General features: G+C 43.3%; 1 protein-coding gene across 12 annotated transcripts in view; it reads right to left on the minus strand.

Annotated features, from left to right (window-relative positions):
* The window catches only part of KIAA0825 (KIAA0825 ortholog), a 413,723-nt gene that overhangs the window by 374,136 nt on the left and 20,157 nt on the right, over positions 1–19,430 (minus strand). For 10 of the 12 annotated variants that reach the window (XM_048849271.2, XM_075128575.1, XM_048849279.2 and 7 more), the window contains one exon: positions 1,901–1,980. The gene's annotated coding sequence lies outside the window, so the exon portion shown is untranslated. Of the gene's footprint in view, positions 1–1,868; positions 1,981–11,576; positions 11,642–19,430 lie in introns of those variants that run through there. The other 2 variants (XM_075128572.1, XM_048849272.2) reach the window with 2 other exon arrangements.

Genomic DNA, 19,430 nt, shown 5'->3' on the forward strand with positions numbered 1-19,430 from the left:
AAGGAGGGCTTGGTGGTTGGCTACTCTCAGCTGAAGGCTGGAAGACGAATAAACCTTAAGTCCAAAAAGATCCAGCCTCCTGGAGTCTTTATTTCTGGCCCCTGGTTGTCTCTGCCTCTTCTTGTGTTTTACCACCTCGACCACAAGGGAATTGGGGCCTGGGTGGGAGTACAAGTACTCATGCCCCTTGGTTGGCACAAAATACTTGCATTCGGCCCTTTTAGAGATGGGGCCAGGGAAAAGGGGGTCTGCCACAGGGCATTAGGGATCTTGAAAACACCTTCATGAAGGGGTAGAGCCCCCCGTGGCAGGAGCCAAGGAGTATAGGATGGTCAAACAGGGAGTCCGAGGATTCTTCCAGAGGGCTCTTCCAATTCCTCTGCCTGAAGTTACAAGTGACCCTCTTCAAAAGTCCGTGGTGAGCTTTGGTGTCATCCTCAGGAACCGGGTGAGGGGGCCCCATTATAGATTTGTCTAGTGACGATAAGGATGATGCCAGTGCTATGGGATCCTCCACGTCCATTGGTGGTCCAGCAGCTTGCTCCTCTGGGTCCTCATGGACCTGTGGGGTCTTACCCTCCGAAGTCTCAAGCACCTGAGAGGGATGGGATACCGAGGCTACTGGCCCAACACTGATTGGGAAGCCTGGGAAGTTGGGTGAACCCCTCAAGGGTTCCCCAGGTACCATGACGCTGGCCACTGAGCTTGGGGCATAGGACAGGTTTCGGTGCTAATAATGTAGTTGGCACCACCGATACCGGGGCTTGTCCCGCAGTCAGGGCCCCACCATCTCCAGGGAAAGCAGAGAAAAATTTGAATAGGGCCCTGACAGCGCTGCCTTCTGATTAGGCTATAGAATGAGCACATGACACTCGATTGTTCCCTGACTGGAGGGACAGGGTGTAGTGGAGACACATTAGGCTGCCTGGGGGAGGGTGGTGGAGACATCCTCCCCCAAACATCACCACTTCCCCCCCCCCCCCCCCCCGGCATCCCTGTGATGCTGCTTGTGGGGCTGTGGCTGCACAAGCAGCTGCCCAGGGACACACTGCGCTGCACAGCACAGTCCAACCACTTGCCCCATGCTGGGAGGCCCTACACTGGGAAGTGGGCATGGCTCCACAGGGCTGCAGCCCTGGCTCGGCTTCAGCCCGAGCAGTCCCTTGAAAAGCCTCTGGCAGTCCAGATTTGGCCCAAGGTCTGCTTATTGACTACTTCTCACGTAAAATAACCTTTAATATACCCTTTGGTTAAATAACTAAGCATTTAACAACTCATATAAACAATCTGCAAACTAGCATCAAAATAATTGCTATGTCCTATGACCACGTATCATATGATATATAATATAAAATACTGTTATATATAAACTACTACATTGCTCTGACCTGTTCACATATTACAACACAATCATCTAAAGTATATTCAGAGCCCAAATCTACCTATTTCTCTATGATTATGCCAAGTACATCTGGTCCACAGAGAAGTTATGAATTTCTGTAGTGGCTCACCCTGAGCAAGATCACTTTTAACTTTTCTTTTAACTTAAAAAAAATAAAAAAGCTGAAATTCAAAGTCAGCAGCTGTTACATGGTTCTCCAAACAAGTGTCTAAAGAATAAAATCTCACATAGTCTTGATTAGAAACATCTGACCTATATGTCAAAGAATTTTTAAAATGTAAACCTATCTTTCATCCTTTGCTTCTGGTCAGTGGGAGGAAAATTGTGTTTTGAATGCACATGTATGACAGCTATGACAATTTTCACACTTAGATTTTCATAAACATATATAATTTATAACAGGGCAATCTTGAAAAATATCCTGCCAGGTACATCTGTACTAAGTACAGACTGTACTCTACAGTACCTTCACTAAACAGATTTTCTTTGTAACATCACCTTGTGATCTTCAGCTTTAACAGTTTTCTTAAGGGATCATGTTGAGTTCACATAGCACTAGCAGAAGTTTTTCAATAGCCCTATGTAAAAAACAAACAAACAAGTAATAAGATTACTGACTGGTAGCATTTTAGGAATAAAAAAATTCAAAAGTAAGTCTTAAAGATGTTTTAATGCTACATAAAAACATGTTTCAATAAAAAGAGAAAATTCTTCATTCCCATTGATAAATTGTTAACTTATGCTATTGGACAGATTTTTTTTTTTTTTTAATTTAAGTGCTGGTTTTAACTTTGAGTTTCTTCATTTCAGCTGGTGCATGCCTCAAATTTGTGTGTGTGTGTAAATCTTCTGACCAATAACTTAGTCTGAGTCAGATTTAACTTGGAGGGATCCACATGGGTGAAAAAGGGCTACTGCTGTTTGCTATAGAAGTACAGTATATCCCATCCATCAACTGAATATTCTGTAATACAACTTTGTGAAAAGAGGGTTCTTGACTCTTTCAAGTCAAGTAATTATTAAAAATGACTGAGAATTGTGAAGAGTTTTAAAAACTCATAATTTTGTATAAAGGAATGGAAATTCCTTCGAGAGTCCTCTCCAGAATGGATCAGCTGTGGCAATGGGAAGAACTCTCAGTCAAGTAGCTAGGATGTATGTTGGGAAACACTAATACCACCACTAGTCCACAATTAAAAATTAAACTCCTGCCTAAATATGCTTTTAACAAATAGACCAAAACTACTGAAGAATCCATTTCTGTCTTCTGGGTACAAAAACACAGTGTTTTTTTAAAGAAATAAGTAGTAAAGGAAATGCAAAAACCTATATGAAAAATGACATTAAGGTTGTGACACCAGAGAACAAAAGCCAAGAAATTTAAAGTTAAGCTGACACTCAGTCCTTAAATCATGCTATTGTGCTTCTTTTTAAAAAGCAACAATGTGAGTTAATGACAAGTTGTCAGCTTTAACTTTGAATTGCCTGAAGTTTGTCATTTGGTGTTTGTGTCACAACCTTAATGTTATTTAAATGTAGTTTTTAATATCTATTATTTAAAAAGGTCTACTTTAAGACAGCAAAGAGCTTTGATGGAGTAAACCTCAAAGTACACTGCATTGCCGGTATGCCACTTCATTAGAAGTAGTGCATAAAACATATGCTGTTGACAAATCTAATTCATTAAAGTTGAGATAGATGCACTTTAAAACAACTGGCTGGCATCATTATCTACAGTTCCTTTTATAAATTATTCCTCTTTTTCCTTTTGACTGAACTTGTCACTGTTCCCTTTTCAGAATATGAATGTTATGCCTTAAAATTCAATACTTTCAACGTGTTTAGACAAGTCAGAAGTTAAATAAAGTAGCTTATTTGCTAAAAATAAGTGTGTAAGCAAAAAAACTTACACCGATTATTTCAGTGATTTTAACTGAAGACAAGTAAAATTAGTTAATGTATAGCAGTTTCAGCTTGATCAAACACATAAAATAAAAATGTATTGAATAGGAATAGGGAATTAAAAAGTAGAAGAGAGAGTAGATTCTGGCAGCCTTGTTGCATTGCCATGCAGATGATTTGAATTTAGAATGGAATTGTGCTCTGCAAGAGAGAGGAGATCAGGCACATCACAATGTTGACAGCTGACACATACTTTTAAAGGGAAATTGCTAACTGTATTACTCTTAGAAACCAAAACACAGTGCAGCATTATGTTGACTGTTTGGAGGAAGCTATGAGCTGGCAAAGTACACTTAATCAGAGAAGAAAATTTCTCACATATTAGCTACTTTCTTTTCTATGAATTAGATGTTCAATTAAAAGGTCATCCTTCCTTGACAGTATGTGAGGGTAGCTACAAAGTTCATCTATAAGCTTCTTCAGTGCAAGAATTTAACTTTTAGTTTCTTTCAAAAACTATATAATGCTACACACAATAGGAAAACTGTTATTGAATTAGTTACATAAAATGCACCTCAGTATCTGCATATGCTGTAACAAATCATTTTAAAAGGCTGGTGGGAGCAGTGGACATGTAATTCAGAGAAAGTTAAATTAGGAATTTTTTCTTGCTCTGTCCTATACACCTACCAGTTCTTCACTAAATATTAGGTGTCCCAACTAATTCCATAGTCTCTTACGTTTTGGATGAGGACAAAAGGATAAAGAACATTTTTTTTTAGGATTTATTAAACCTCAAGTTCATTTAAGGGTAAACTCCGGAAATGTATCAGGAAAAAAATTTTCCTGATGAAAAATGAAGTTCAACTGACCGAACTTCAGGAATCCAGGAGAGCTGGCTGTATTTTAAAGAATCCTTATCGAGGTTGCAGGAACAAATCATCCCGATGTGTAAAAAGAATAGTAAATATGGCAGGTGACCAGCTTGGCTTAACAGTGAAATACTTGCTGATCTTAAACACAAAAAAGAAGCTTACAAGAAGTGGAAGCTTGGACAAATGACCAGGCAGGAGTATAAAAATATTGTTCAGGCATGCAGGAATGAAATCAGGAAGGCCAAGCTGCAACTGTCATGGGATGTTAAGAACAACAAGAGGGGTTTCTACAGGTATGTTAGCAACAACAAGGTGGTCAGGGAAAGCATGGGCCCCGTACTGAACAGGGGAGGCAACCTAGTGACAGAGGATGTGGAAAAAGCTAATGTGCTCAATGCTTTTTTTGCCTCTGTCTTCACGAACAAGGTCAGCTCCCAGACTACTGCACTGGGCAGCACAGTATGGGGAAGAGGTGACCAGCTCTCTGTGGACAAAGAAGTGGTTCAGGACTATTGAGAAAAGCTGAATGAGCACCAGTCCATGGGGCCAGATGCACTGCATCCAAGGGTGCTAAAGGAGCTGGCGGATGTGATTGCAGAGCCATGGGCCATTATCTTTGAAAACTCATGGCCATCGGGGGAGGTCCCGGGTGACTGGAAAAAGGCTAATGTAGTGCCCATCTTTTAAAAAGGAACGAGGAGGATCCGGGGAACTACAGGCCAGTCAGCCTCACCTCAGTCCCTGGGAAAATCATGGGGCAGGTCCTCAAGGAATCAATTCTGAAGCACTTCGAGGAGAGGAAAGTGATCAGGAACACTCAACATGGATTCACCAAGGGGAAGGTCATGCCTGACTAACCTAATTGCCTTCTATGATGAGATAACTGGCTCTGTGGATGAGGGGAAAGCAGTAGACGTGTTATTCCTTGACTTTAGCAAAGCTTTTGATATGGCCTCCCACAGTATTCTTGCCAGCAAGTTAAGAAGTATGGACTGGATGAATGGACGATAAGGTGGATAGAAATCTGGCTAGAACATTGGGCTCAACAGGTAGTGATCAATAGCTCCACGTCTAGTTGGCAGGGGAGCTATTTGCCCAATTTTGCTACCCGAAGCAGTCGCCACCGAATTGCTGCCGCCACGATACCAGCAGAGCTGCCGCCAAATTGCCGCCACACCCGGAAAAGCAGCAGAGCTGCTGCCCAAAAGCCGCCGCAGTGGGAAGAGCGGCAGAGCTGCCGCCGAATTGCCGCCACAGGACACAGACTGCCACCCCATTCTGAATGCCACTGCTAGCACCTGCTTGGAAAATTAGTGCCTGGAGCCGGCCCTGTTAGTTGGCAGCCGGCATCAAGCCGAGTGCCCCAAGGGTCAGTCCTGGGGCCAGTTTTGTTCAATATCTTTATTAATGATCTGGCGGATGGCGTGGATTGCACCCTCAGCAAGTTTGCAGATGACACTAAACTAGGAGGAGTGGTAGAGAAGATGGAGGGTAGGGATAGGATACAGAGGGACCTAGACAAATTAGAGGATTGGGCCAAAAGAAATCTGATGAGGTTCAACAAGGACAAGTACACTTAGGACAGAAGAATCCCATGCACTGCTACAGTCTAGGGACCAAGTAGATAGGAAGCAGTTCTGCAGAAAAGGACCTAGGGGTTACAGTGGACAAGAAGCTGGAGTCAGTAGTGTGCCCTTGTTGCCAAAAAGGCTAATGACATTTGAGGCTGTATAAGTAGGAGCACTGCCAGCAGATCGAGGGATGTAATCATTCCTCTCTATTTGGCATTGGTGAGACCTCATCTGGAGTAATGTGTCCAGTTTTGGGCCCCACACTACAAGAAGGATGTGGAAAAATTGGAAAGAGTCCAGTGGAAGGCAACAAAAATGATTAGGGGGCTGGAGCACATGATTTATGAGGAGAGGCTGAGGGAACTGGGATTATTTAGTCTGCAGAAGAGAAGAATGAGGGGGGATTTGATAGCTGCTTTCAACTACCTGAAAGGGGGTTCCAAAGAGGATGGATCTAGGCTGTTCTCAATGGTAGCAGATGACAGAACAAGGAGTAATGGTCTCAAGTTGCAGTGGGGGAGGTTTAGGTTGGATATTAGGAAAAACTTTTTCACTAGGAGGATGGTGAAGCACTGTAATGGGTTACCCATGGAGATGGTGGAATCTCCTTCCTTCGAGGTTTTTAAGGTCAGGCTTGACAAAGCCCTGGCTGGGATGATTTAGTTGGGGAGTGGTCCTGCTTTGAGCAGGGGGTTGGACTAGATGACCTCCTGAGGTCCCTTCCAACCCTGATATTCTATGATTCTATAACTCTTTGCACCAGACACTGTGGGAACACAACACAAGACACCAGGAACATGGTTTAACTAGGCCACAACTTTATTAACACATTTAGAAACTATCCAGCAACAATTCATCCAGTGCAGGTCACCCTTCCTTTGTAATCCATGCCACCTGGTGGAGTGCTGCCATCAGCCTCCCCAACTCCTCAGTTAACCTGGTCCCAGCATCATTATTGGAACCTATTGTCTTTTCCTCATATGAGAGTTACTGAGGGGTTGTTTCCTCAGCGTATTGGACATTAAGAGCCCCAACCCCAGTCCCCAACTTCTTTAGAAAATGCCTTCTCCTAATCCATTTCCATTTCCAGTTTATCAGTGAACTAGACCCCATACTGAACCATTACCTGCACTGGGCACCTGCCACCAGGAGGCACCAGAAATTTGCTTGGCTTCCTCCCCACCATACCTGCTGGATTCCCAGATTGTTAACACTTCATTCTAATGGCCGCCAGATTAACCTCCATTGCCCCTGGAGAGATGTACAACCTCTTCTTTGAATAACTCAAGTATTGAATATGCATTTTCATGATGGGTAATCATCAATTTTTCCTGCTCACATAATTTAGCCACCAGTCAATTTAATTCTCACCTGGCCTTGCCCACCCACTCCCCACAACAGATCCTCCACTGCAGCAGCTCAGGTCAGTTCACAATTACCCCCAGGAAAAGGACTTAGTTCCACTCCTAATACCTTTGTCCTAATCCTTATCTGTACTCCTTTACTAAATCCCCAAATAGTTTCCTACAAGGTACACAATGATCCATTCACATGGCCCCTTCCTGGCCAATGAATGTAAGAGTGGAAGCTGCTGATCCCAGAGTCTGCCCCTCCAGCTAGACCAATTTAGAGCTGCCTCATCACTGAGGCCCAGCTTTGAATTTCCAGAGAGAACTGGCCACCCACCTGTGGGGACCAAGTGCACAATACTTCACCTCCACAACCAGATACCTATTCCTGTGACCTATTATCTTGATCTTGAAGGAAGAGATAAAAAGGAAGAGTATAGCACATTTAGACCACTGAATAATCATCCCAGAAGGGGACTTCCATACACTTGTACGCATTTGGATGCCCCCACTAATACCTGAAATAACTGTGTTCCTATTTCATACTGTGCTGTGGATGTAGCCGCTCCAGTCCTAAATTAATGGGCTCCCAATTCATCAGGGAAACCTCAACGACACATGCTCTTCAGCATCTCCATGACTGGAGATGTCCTTTTCTGAGGTAACTCTCTTCCCTGTGAAGAAACAGTAGCCTGACAGCAGCAGGCCTCTATACTAGGCAAATCCGTATGACTTTAGGTGGACCAATCCCAGCCTACCCACACTCTTGTAGCATTATTTCACAGGATTCCACATCAGCTACCAGTAAGCAGTGCTGCCTAGCCTGTTTTTGTGGTTCCTCAGTCACAAACACACCCAGGCTGTTTCCCTTTTACCAGATGTACATTTCTTCTTCAGTTTTTAAGCAAAACAGAACATGACATGACATGGGTATTCAGCAGAAGACTTCCACACCAGCCTTCTCTCCTGTGCCAACTCGCTCACTGAGCTCCCCTGCTTCCTGTTCCTCCCAGTTATATATCCTTGCAATTACTGAGCCAATTGTCTCATTAGCCCAGCAATTACCACCCAGGTGTCAGTAATCTCCCAACAGAAACTGGTTAATTGCTTCCAGTTAAGCCTGCAGCCTCCTCTGTGCTGCATCAATCTCAGTGACCAGACTAACACCCTGTCTTAACTATATCTTACCTTGACATCCCTTAATTGGTTTTCTGACAGTGTCAGATCTCTCCCTCTCATTGCAGCTCCTTAAACCCCAAATCCCTATTCAAATCCACCTTTGCTGACCCCTTAATAATCCTTACTGAGACCAACCCCCCATAGCCTAACTAAAACCCACTACCAAGGTTCTGGTAACCCAGTATCTTAACACAAAGCGTGTTGCACAAGCAATCCAAAATGCAATATGATGCCAACCTACAGTGTACCCATGATACCATCAATTGTACTACCCAACATAAAAATAGGTCAGATTTTCTGAGAGCTCTCTCCTGTCCTCAAATGGAGTTGAATAAGTTCCTCAAGAATCCCAACATACACCTGAATGTTCTAGTTGCTTTGCAATGAACCAAGGTTTTAGAGACCTAGCTGCACATGAATGAAAAATAAGAGTTAAAACATCGTTCTAGGTCTTTCCAATCACTTATTAACTTCCTCATATTAAGGCTGTGGCTCAAGTGATAGTCCTCAGGTTCTTTTGGGGCACCTGCTTCAAAAGAGAAGTTCACAAATCTGCTATTGTAAAAGACCCTGCAACTATTTTTTCCCTACATAAATCTCATCTCTTACTATGCAATATAAACCCTCCAAGGACTTTGAAGTCTGGAATCATTCTAAAACATCTATCTCTATACAGGTTTCAGAGTAGCAGCCGTGTTAGTCTGTATTCGCAAAAAGAAAAGGAGTACTTGTGGCACCTTAGAGACTAACAAATTTATTTGAGCATAAATTTAATTCACGAAAGCTTATGCTCAAATAAATTTGTTAGTCTCTAAGGTGACACAAGTACTCCTTTTCTTTTTATCTCTATACAGTAAATGCTATATTTAGTCATGCTGAACATCGTTTCCTCACTATGCTCTCTCGTCATGGTAATCCCACAGGAGTGCCCAGAGCATCTTGAGCTCAACGACAGATTAAGCCCTTTCTCTGCTCCTGTTCCTGTCCCTAGATGGAGAGCATCTGACAGACTCCCACTAATGGAGTGTAACCTCCCCTGGGGGTCTGGACCAAACATGCTCCTCCAGTGCCAAAATGTTGTATTTTATTTTTAACCTCCATGTTTGTATTTGCATGAATTCCACCAACATTTGCCCACAGTGAAGGTTGTCTAGTTGGGAACAAAGGATGACATTTAAATAGCCAAAGTCATCCATTATAATTATATTTAAAGATAACACACAGATACACAGACCCTGCATTATAAATAACTTTAAGGTTGCCAAGTCAAGCACTTAAAAGTTAGGAAATGGCAGAATTAAGGTTGCCTGAGCCCCTTGTGTGTGTTCAATATGATTAGTCTTTAATTACATGAACACAATTTTTTTTTTTCCAAACATTCAGTGCACAGGATGGACTTGTTCTCAGGAATGAATTGGGATTGAGTAGTGAAGGAGTGGGTTTGTTTAGGACCGCTGCTTCATTCGTTGCAGATGACGAATGGTGTGTAGCAAATGAGGCTAGAGATTGCAGAAAGGAAAAGAATGGTCTCATGGTTAAGAAAAATGAATACGACTGTCAAGGTTCCTCCCCCACTCTGAACTCTAGGGTACAGATGTGGGGACCTGCATGAAAAAAACCCCTAAGCTTATCTTTACCAGCTTAGGTCAAAACTTCCCCAAGGTACAAAATATTACACCCGTTATCCTTGGAATGGCCGCTAATACTGGTTACTGGGGAAGAGCTGTTTGGACGCGTCTTTCCCCCCAAAATACTTCCCAAAACCTTGCACCCCACTTCCTGGACAAGGTTTGGTAAAAAGCCTCACCAATTTGCCTAGGTGACTACAGACCCAGACCCTTGGATCTTAAGAACAATGAACAATCCTCCCAACACTTGCACCCCCCCTTTCCTGGGAAATGTTGGATAAAAAGCCTCACCAATTTGCATAGGTGACCACAGGAGAACAATGAAAAAGCATTCAGTTTTTTACAAGAAGACTTTTAATAAAAAATAGAAGTAAATAGAAATAAAGAAATCCCCCCTGTAAAATCAGGATGGTAGATATCTTACAGGGTAATTAGATTCAAAAACATAGAGAACCCCTCTAGGCAAAACCTTAAGTTACAAAAAAGATGCACAGACAGAAATAGTTATTCTATTCAGCACAATGCTTTTCTCAGCCATTTAAAGGAATCATAATCTAACACATACCTAGCTAGATTACTTACTAAAAGTTCTAAGACTCCATTCCTGTTCTGTCTCTGGCAAGAGCAGCATACAGACAGACACAGACCCCTTTGTTTCTCTCCCTCCTCCCAGCTTTTGAAAGTATCTTGTCTCCTCATTGGTCATTTTGGTCAGGTGCCAGCGAGGTTACCTTTAGCTTCTTAACCCTTTACAGGTGAGAGGAGCTTTCCCCTGGCCAGGAGGGATTTCAAAGGGGTTTACCCTTCCCTTTATATTTATGACAACGACTCTGGTGAATTGGATTCTATCCCTGCCTCTGCCACAGAGTGCCTGTGTGATGCTAGGTAAATCACTTAAACTAAACCTTTCATGGGTGGTCACTAATTGTGTACTCCTCATTTTCTGGGTTCCCCTCTCCATACCCTGGAGTCTGATTTGCAGAGGGCCTTAAGCACTCATAGCTATAACTGAAGTCAATGGGAGCTGCGGTTTGAACATATAAAGTGCTATGTAATCTTAGGTATTCTGAAAAATACCTGAATATATAAAGTACTACGTAATCAGGTATTCTGAAAAAAATCAGGTCCTAGGTGTCTCTGATTGGACACTCAAAATTAGTAGATATTTTTTCCCTTAATCTTTCTGTGACTCAGTTCTTCCACTGTAACATGGGGATAATAAAACCCATTCATCTTACGTGTTATCAAAATAAATTCATTATTGTTTGTAAAGCAGACACTATAATATCCATAGAAAACCCTATGAAGAAATTAATAATTCTGTCTTCAGAGCAGGATCTGAATAGTGTGTAGTAAATAAGGACCACACAATGAACAATTAGAAAACAAAATACTGAATAGCTCATTAAGTGAGCATCATCCATCCTGTTTACTAAACGAAGCAGGAGCATGTAGCTAAAGACTGTATCATAATACAGATGCACAACAGGGCTAAATCAAGGTTAAAAAGACATATTTAATTCTGTCATTTCCTAACTTTTGAGTGCTTGACTTTCCAATCTTAATAGTATTGTTTTAACATAGTTTGTGTGTGTGTAATTTCTTAGATTAATAAAAAAAACTGAAAAACCAAAAATTCCATTAAGCGATATCGTATTGATGATACCTACATGGTTCATCAGCAGGGTTGGAACCTTTAGCTCCACTGTAACAGGTAGCAGTTGTATGTTGTCATCTCCTGTGGACCAGTACTGTGGGGGGCAGGAGGGGAGGGAATGAGACACTTTGCTGTCAACAAATATTTGTGGAACGTCCTGGCAGAGAAACAGTGAGATTCAGGAATCTTGAGTTCCATTCCAAGCTCTGGAGTCGACAGTGCTCTGGTGGCAACAGTCTCTTCTGCTAGTTAGTCACAGCCCTGACCCATTCAGCCCACCCCCTCCAACCTGTTCCAGTCCTGCCTCTTGGCAAAATGAAAGCAACTGAAAACAGTTCATAATGGGAAGTGCTGGGTAACTTTAATAATAGGCAGTGATACCAGCCCCATCTATAGTCAGCCTGGTCGCATTTAATTCCCTTACACACTGGAACCATCAATCCAATTTCCTCCATGCCAGAGCCCTAACTGTACTGTGGACCCAACAGACTAATCTGTTATATTCTGACATTGCTGAGTTTTCGTCCGAATCTCTGTCCAACAGCATGCTTGCACATCTTCAGTGGGAAGCATGCCCACTTTCCCAGATCCAAATTAGTCTATTAGCTTCCACACCTTCCTTTTCTACCTCTGCCCCTAAATTCCTTTCAAAATAATTAGATTTTTTATATATATATTATATCCCTTTAAATATCATCTCTATTGGCTTAGAGAAAGTACACTATAATAGAAGCAGATACTCCTATTTAAGCCTGCTTCACTGAAAGTCCCTGGGAAAACCACGGAGCAGGTCCTCAAGGAATCAATTCTGAAGCACTTAGAGGAGAAGAAAGTGATCAGGAACAGTCAGCAAAGATTCACCAAGGGCAAGTCATGCGTGACTAACCTAATTGCCTTCTATGACAAGATAATTGGCTCTGTGGATGAGGGGAAAGCAGTGGACGTGTTGTTCCTTGACTTTAGCAAAGCTTTTGACACGGTTTCCCACAGTATTCTTGCCAGTAAGTTAAAGAATTATGGGCTGGATGAATGGACGATAAGGTGGATAGAAAGCTGGCTAGATTGTAGGGCTCAACGGGTAGTGATCAATGGCTCCATGTCTAGTTGGCAGCCGGTATCAAGTGGAGTGCCCCAAGGATCAGTCCTCAGGACGGTTTTGTTCAATATCTTCATTAATGATCTGGAGGATGGTGTGGATTGCAGCCTCAGTAAGTTTGCAGATGACACTAAACTGGGAGGAGAGGTAGATACGCTGGAGGGCAGGGATAGGATACAGAGGGACCTAGACAAATTAGAGGATTGGGCCAAAAGAAATCTGATGAGGTTCAACAAGGACAAGTGCAGAGTCCTGCACTTAGGATGGAAGAATCCCATGCACTGCTACACACCAGGGACCGAATGGCTAGGCAGCAGTTCTGCAGAAAAGGACCTAGGGGTTACAGTGGATGAGAAGCTGGATATGAGTCAACAGTGTGCCCTTGTTGCCAAGAAGGCCAATGGCATTTTGGGATGTATACGTAGGAGCATTGCCAGCAGATCGAGGGATGCGATTGTTCCCCTCTATTCTACATTGGTGAGGCCTCATCTGGAGTACTGTGTCCAGTTTTGGGCCCCACACTACAAGAAGGATGTGGAAAAATTGAAAAACATCCAGTGGAGGGCAACAAAAATGATTCGGGGACTGGAACACATGACTTATGAGGAGAGGCTGGGGGAACTGGGATTGTTTAGTCTGCGGAAGAGAAGAATGAGGGGGGATTTGATAGCTGCTTTCAAGTACCTGAAAGGGGGTTCCAAAGAGGATGGATCTAGACTGTTGTCAGTGGTAGCAGATGACAGGACAAGGAGTAATGGTCTCAAGTTGCAGTGGGGGAGGTTTAGGTTGGATATTAGGAAAAACTTTTTCACTAGGAGGGTGGTGAAGCACTGGAATGGGTTACCTAGGGAGGTGGTAGAATCTTCATCCTTAGAGGTTTTTAAGGTCAGGCTTGACAAAACCCTGGCTGGGATGATTTAGTTGGGGAGTGGTCCTGCTTTGAGCAGGGGGTTGGACTAGATGATCTCCTGAGGTCCCTTCCAACCCTGATATTCTATGAAAGACTGGGACTGTTAATTGCAGTGGCTTCCACCACACTATATGCCTCCCACTCACTCTCAATGCAGTGGAAGCCGTTTGAGTGGCCTTGAGTTAGATTTAAAGGTGTTTGATCTGTAACGTTCTGCCTGCGGGAAAGACCAACGCTCCATTGGCTGCTGCCACTACTCCAATCTTGAACCTATGCAAGTCATGAATTGGTGCAAGGCCCAGATTTTATGACAGCGGGTTACTTTGCCTACCCTTAATGTTTGGGCACTAGGATTCAGGAAATCCACAAATCCATTTTAGCAATGCAGCTGTCAGCAGAATATGGAGCCTGTGCTACAGGGTGGTGCTAACTGCTAAACAATCCGGGGGAAAGAAAACTGCTTCAACATCTGATCTTTGTATCGTGGAGATCTTGAACCCCTGTCAAAGGGAAACTTCCAAGTTCCTTCTCTTCTCCCCCATCAGTGATTTCAGCCCCTAGGGAACTTCCTGCCATTCCCCCCACTTTTCCTTCCTGCCATAGTCCTGTGGGGGCAAGAGCTCAGCAACATATCAACCATGCTGCCCCTTCAGGACCCACTCATCCATCCCGGGATCAACAAGAAACATCCCAAACTTCCATCCTTCTCTATCACCCCCACAGGGTAAAAGCTGTGGCTCCTATTGCGTGCAAACGGCCCGGCCCAGCCCTGGGCCACTACTTTGGCATGACTGCTGCCACACATTCTTTCTGCTGCTGCAATCCTGAGGGTGATTTCCACCCAGTCCTTGCTGGGACCCAGGGACTCTTGCTGCCAACTAACAGAGGGTTTCACGGGGATCTCCTGGGTCAGATATATGCATAATAGTTCACCAGAGGGGCACGTGAGGTCTCTAGCAAGAGCCAGTATCCTACTGATCATAATAATTATGACAAGGCATTTGGGGAATCATAGAATATTAGGGTTAGAAGAGACCTCAGGAGGTCATCTAGTCCAACCCCTGGCTCAAAGCAGAACTAATCCCCAACTAAATCATCCCAGCCAGGGCTTTGTCAAGCCTGACCTTAAAAACCTTTAAGGATGGAGATTCTACCACCTCCCTAGGTAACCCATTCCAGTGCTTCACCATCGTCCTAGTGAAATAGTGTTTCCTAATATGCAACCTAGACCTCCCTCACTGCATCTTGAGACCATTGCTCCTTGTTGGTCATCTGCCACCACTGAGAACAGCCGAGCTCCATTCTCTTTGGAACCTCCCCATCAGGCAGTCGAAGGCTGCTATGAAATCTCCCCTCACTCTTCTCTTCTGTAGACTAAATAACCGCAGTTCCTTCAGCCTCTCCTCCAAAGTCATGTGCCCAGGCCCCTAATAATTTTCGTTGCCCTCCGCTGGACTCTCTCCAATTTGTCCACATCCCTCTATAGTGTGGGGACCAAAACTGGATGCAATACTCCAGGTGTGGCTTCACCAGCGCCGAGTAGAGGGGACTAATCACTTCCCTCGATCTGCTTGCAACGATCCTACTAATTCAGCCCAATATGCTGCTGCTGACTCACATCCAGCTTCTTGTCCACTGTAATCCCCAGGTCCTTTTCTGTAGAACTGCTGCTTAGCCAGTCGGTCCCCAGACTTCCTAATTGCAGGACTCTGCATTTGTCCTTGTTGAACCTCATCAGATTTCTTTTGGCCCAATCCTCCAATTTGTCTAGGTCACTCTGGACCCTCCAGCATATCTACCTCTCCCCGCAGCTTGGTGTCATCTGCAAACTTGCTCAGGGTGCAATTAATCCCATCATCCAGATCATCAATAAAGATGTTGAACAAAACCAGCCCCAGTACTGACCCATCCCTGCGGCACACCAGTCGGTCCAAAACAGGTGAAGTAAAACTTGTAACCTGAGTCGAGACAAGCCTCAGGGCTAACTCAATCAGCACATAGAACCATGAACACCTGCCTAGTTTCTAGGCCAGGTGCGGGCCTGAGGATTTACGAAGACAAGGAACTCCAAGATAAGCCTCTGAAGATGGGAGCTCCTGGGATAAGAGACAACGGTCTGTAACAGCAACAACAAAAAAGAGAGGGGACAAGATTTTATCTTTCACCAAAGAGGCAAGCTGACAGTAGGACTTGTCTCATGAATGATGGATGACAGCAAAACCTGGACAGGGGCTGGACACTCCAGGAGGTTGGAGTGTGCCTACTGCTAACCTGTAGAGAAACAGTGGAGCCTGCATAGGCCTAAAGAGGAATGCTTGTGTTGCCAGTGGCAGTGGAGTATGGGAGCTGACCCCCATCAGGGACAGACAAAGCTTCTTCATGCTAAGGGCAGGTAGTAGTGAGTTGTTTCACAACCTTTGATACCTCCAGGAAGCATTACAGATCCCACTTCTGACCCTGAGGCTCATGGGGACCCTCCACCTTGCAGTGCACAGTGGGGTGCCTTGGCCGTAAACAACCACAGCAGGTTTTTATGCTGCCTGCCACCTTACAGCAACTCTACCTCCATCACCAGGTGCAGAAGGAAAGAAAGGCTCCTGTGCAGAAGGAAAGGCTTATATGCTCTCCCCTTGGGTGCGAGGCAGCCAACAGGCTTACGTTTCACTCTTCTATCCAACCAATCAGCCACAGTATCACCTTTTGACCTCCTCAAAGTGAGGGGGGGGTAATCCTTAAAGAGGCCATGGTTCTTCTTTCCCTGCTGCCCCAGATAAAGCCTTTCCCTGACCTCTGAGGCTAGGGGCGGGGGATTGGAAGGAGTGCAGCATTGTTCCAAAACGAGTATAGCTGCTCAGGGACCTAATTTTCAGCTGTGCTGTGCACTCACAGTTCTGACTGAAGTCAATGGGAGTTATGGCTTTCAGCAACTCTGATAATCAGATTTATGCTAACCCCTCCCCCACACAACCTTGAAATTATCTTTTGCAAGAAACACTCTTCATTTGTTGTTATCCATAACAACACTAAAATGGCCCGTTCTCTGCTTTGGAAACATTACTCTTTCCAAAGTCAATAAGACATTGTCTTTTTGGCAAATACTCCTTGCTTCATCTGCTTGCTGGCCAAGTCTTCCCAACTGACTGTGATAAATAAGATACACACACATGCTAAATATATTTTAGAATGTAGAGTTGCTACTATTACAAGAGTTTTTGTGAGAAGTTTCAGGGAGTTGATAGCCCAATAGGACAGGTTGGTACTGGCAGTGACTCGGAACTCTTATGGCAAAGATAAATGAAAGCATGAAGATACAATATAAATCTGTAAGATCTGTCGGTGACAGGAAATATCCTTCAAATTGATGTGAGGACAGACAAACATCTCCATGATAAATCTCTTCTAGCATCTTACAAACAGCACTTGAAAAAAAAAATTACCCACTATACACTAACCTCAGGACTAAAACGTACTATCCATGTAAAAAAAAAAAAAATTAAGTATCTAGTACAATTCTGGGCACTAATACCACATTTCCCGGAAGTCCCAGTAACATAAATGAATAAAACAATTGTGTATAATTATAACATACTGTTAGTGGTTATTTTACTTTTAAAAAAATATAACATGGTAATACTCCTGCCTTTGTTATACTTTCTTTACCTTCCTGATTTTACTTTCACACACCTCCCTCTTTTTTTCCTTTTTCATCACAGTACATGGTATATATTTTCCTGCATTTGCTTTCAGTGTATTTTCTTTTCTCTTTCCTTCCGTAACCTTATACTGCTTCATCTTTCTTTCTTTCATCCAAGGCAACCACAGACATAATGAACAGTAGGAAAGGCAAGAAGTAGATGGGGAAACACATTGCCTCAGTGGTTGCATCAAATCTGAAATTACTTTCTAAATTCTGTGGGATAGGGTTCACATTTATCTATCATGTGGCATCAAACAGGGTGTTAGGGACTGTTTAATAAAAATATAGCTTTCTACACTGTAATGTTTGTCCTTTGTGAAGAAAAACAAACAGTGAAAGGATAACTGCTTGATTGGAAGTTAAAATAAAAATATACATTTGTTTTAATATATGGTCACAATTATAGAACTATCACTATGCACATGCACCAATACACTTGCAAGTGCTGAGAGAAGGCTAGTGCATAACAGAAATAAAGAATTTAAATAAATAAAATGAATGGATATATTAGGTGAAAAATGCCCTGTGGCTATATCAGGAAAGGATGGGAAGAATAATTTGAACAAGGAAAGAGGTTGCTGACCAGCTCATGAAGGACATTCTACATAGGAGAGAAAACATTAGAAGGCTGTGAGGGAAGCAGAACAATTAAGCATTCCAAGCTGGTATCACTGGTTTAGCAGAGGGAGAGAAAGGGAACATGATAAGAAAGTTGAGTCAGACAGACAGGGAGGGGCAGGGTAATGCACAGTCCTGAAGGCAAGGACAAGAAGCTTGAACTTGATACAGTGGTGAAAAGGGACCTAGTGGAGGGATTCAAAATCTTTGTCTATGCTAAAAAAATAAATAAAAATAAAATATTATCACCAGCTGACAATGGGTGTTAGTAACAGGTGCACTACATCTGAACTACATTTGAAAATGGTTAATCTAAAAGGATATTTAGAACCAAACTGTGCTCAGCACTATTTCAAAAACCCTGGTTGAGCAAGGTACTGAACTCTTTTGTCTTGTATACATTTGTAGATAAACCACTTTTTATTATAGTGACAGACTCAAGGAGCTCAACTCAAGGTTATACCAACATGGGGAACAGCTATTTAATGATAGCAGAGAAACATATAACACGATCCAGTGGCTGGACACTGAAACTAAACAAATTCAGACTGGAGATAATGTATAAATTTTTAACAACAAGAGTAATTAAGCACTGAACCAATTTGCCAAGGATCATGGCTAGGGCCCTACTAAATTCACAACCATGAAAAACATGTCACAGACCATGAAATCTCATCTCCCCCCCTGTGAAATCTCTATAAATATAGCGTAAAAGTACACAAAAGACCAGATTTCATGGGGGAGACCAGCATTTCTCAAATTGGGGGTCCTGACCCGAAAGGGAGTTGCAGGGGGGTTGCAAGGTTATTTTAGGGTGGTCGCGGTATTGCCACCCTCACTTCTGTGCTGCATTTAGAGCTGGGCAGCTAGAGAGTGGCAACTGCTGACTGAGGACCCAGTCTGCATACCACGCCATCCTTACTTCTGCACTGCTGCTGGCAGCAGCTCTGCCTTCAGAGCTGGGCTCCTGGCCAGCAATCGCTGCTCTCCAGCTGCCCAGCTCTGGAGGCAGTGCCATCACCAGCAGCAGTGCAGAAGTAAGGGTAGCAGTACCACAATCCCCCCTTACAATAATCTTGTGACTCCCCCCCCTCCCCCCCGCTTTTTGGATCAGGACCCCTACAATTACAACACCATTAAATTTCTGATTTAAATAGCCAAAATAATGAAATTTATTATTTTTAAAATCCTATGACCGTGAAACTGACCAAAATGGAATTTGGTAGGGCCCTAATCATGGCAGATTCTTCATCACTGACAATTTATGAATCAAAATTAGATGTTCTCCCAAAAGATATGCTGTAGGAATTATTTTGGGCAAGTTCTATGGCTTGTGTTATATGGCGGGGGGGAGGGGTCCAGACTAGATTATCACAGTGGTCCTTTCTGGCTTTAGAATCTATGAACCTATGAGCATTGATTCAGCAGCACCAAATGACAGCACATGTTGTCTGCAGTGGGTTTGTTGTGGACAGCAGACAACCTAATGAGGTCAGATTGATGTAAAAGGATGATTTTAGAAGGGTACTTTATAAGAACTGACAGG

This window comes from Caretta caretta, chromosome 5, assembly GCF_965140235.1.
Source record: "Caretta caretta isolate rCarCar2 chromosome 5, rCarCar1.hap1, whole genome shotgun sequence".
In the NCBI taxonomy this organism is placed as follows: Eukaryota; Metazoa; Chordata; order Testudines; family Cheloniidae; genus Caretta; species Caretta caretta.